Raw genomic sequence first — 1,844 nt, forward strand, 5'->3', positions numbered from 1 at the left:
ACACGTATTACACTCTATATAGGGGTAAGAATCAAGGAATCCATCGAAGCTATGGTGGGTGGACCTTAATTTCGAAGAGGGTGCACGCTTGACACGTCCACCAATTGATTTTGATAAAGAGTACTACTTATTCTAATGGAGAGGCAATGGATATAAAGATGGATGCCTTAATAGATTGGTTCTCACCCATATTGCATTCGAGTGAAGAAGAAGATTGGTATATCAATGTTTGACCTTCTTTTCATTTGCAAGTCAATTGCAAATTGCCATTGGCAGAGAACCAAGATTTTCTTAAGTTGAGAAAGCATTGACTCAATCAGCGCGGGGTGTGTGAACTCAATCTTAAGTTGTCAACCGGTCTCTCTCTCACACTCTCCCTCCTACGTGAGATTTCCGATCCCTTCACGAACTATTCGTATCTAAATACCAGAGCACGACGAATATCGATCAGCTTAAATATGCACGTCTGTGTATGTTGTTTCCGACAACCATGAGAATATATTCTATTATGGGCACCTATAAAGGATTGAAAGTCAGAATGGGAGGTCCAAGCAAAAGTTAAGGATGAGGCAAAAGGATGGGATGCCCATACTTATGTGGCGATTTGAATCAGATATATGACCCTACCTTCATTCTCGATCTATAAATAGAGTTATCTATCCAAATTAAGTATGTAGCCTTCAGAAGTCCTGAAATGTTATATGAGGAAGAGGGATCTTACATGAAGATAAGAGTCTTGTTTGATAGCCAAGGATGACTTGCCTACATCCTCTCAGAGGTCTCAATCTCTTATATATTGTGGCTCCATAAGAAATCTTTGTGTGGTTCATAGGCAAGCTCCCTGGCTAGTCTGACTGGCTGTTTTCTTTCATGCTAGATTCACTCTTCTTCAAGCTCGAACTATCTAATTTTGTAAGGGTTGAAGGTAAGATCGTCCTACGTACATATACATATTTGAAGCAGCAGATTTGTTCACTATCGGCATTATACTGATTATTAACATCATTTGGTGGTTGTTTGAGTACATTCGATCATTTCTGTGGTCATATTTTTGCATGCATGATTTTGTTTATGTAGTTTAGATATGTACCTCTTTGTTTGCTTGTGATGCCATCCATTTAATGGAGAAATGGATATGATCTTGTTGATGAAGATGATGACGTTGATGATGATGAAGCTGGAACAAATACTGGTCTATTTCATATGGTAGATGACTATCGTCGGACCGAGCAATTAGAGTTACGCGTAACCCTGCTCTGTTGAAGTCACAAGCTAAGCCATCAAAGAAAGCTCAGTTTTGATGCAAAGATGGCCTAGAGGCCATCTAAAAAAGAAAGTCGTCCTATTCATCTTCTTAATCTTTAGTTTTTATGCTTTAGATTTTTTTTTTGACTCTTCTATCTTATAAGCTCAATGTTTTTAAGCCCCTAACCTAGCCTCAAAAAAATATATCAGTCAGTGTATGGATGAACCATAAAGATTCTGATTAAGTACTATATATTACTTAACTAGCAAATTAAATTAGTATTCACCCAGAGTCTATCTCTGTCATATATAATACAAATTATATTCAATTTCAACCATTATCTCTGATTCTCTGCAGTAGATCGAATCCCAAGTAAAAGGTTTTGGTTGCCATTCAACATACACACTTAATTCCTGTGGAGCCTTTTTACTCGAGTTATTCATTGAGTCCCTTATTCATTATGCAAAATGTACGTCATGAGGCAGTTTGTTGATTGCTCATCGTGTATTTATAATTAAGAAATCGAAATACATATGTAGAGACGTAGAGTTATGCTAATTGGCAACACATTTCGCGTCGGCGACTTACATACACTAAA

At 37.4% G+C, this 1,844-nt stretch overlaps 1 long non-coding RNA gene across 1 annotated transcript; it reads left to right on the forward strand.

Moving 5' to 3' along the window:
* The first annotated feature begins 201 nt into the window (after nt 1-201).
* Nucleotides 202-1,577, forward strand: LOC147515390 (uncharacterized). Its single transcript, XR_015213425.1, has 2 exons — nt 202-925; nt 1,154-1,577. It is a non-coding gene; the product is annotated as an uncharacterized LOC147515390 (long non-coding RNA).
* The last annotated feature ends 267 nt before the right edge of the window (nt 1,578-1,844 follow it).

The sequence above is a fragment of the Coptis chinensis genome, chromosome 2, assembly GCF_015680905.1.
Source record: "Coptis chinensis isolate HL-2020 chromosome 2, ASM1568090v1, whole genome shotgun sequence".
Lineage (NCBI taxonomy): Eukaryota > Viridiplantae > Streptophyta > Magnoliopsida > Ranunculales > Ranunculaceae > Coptis > Coptis chinensis.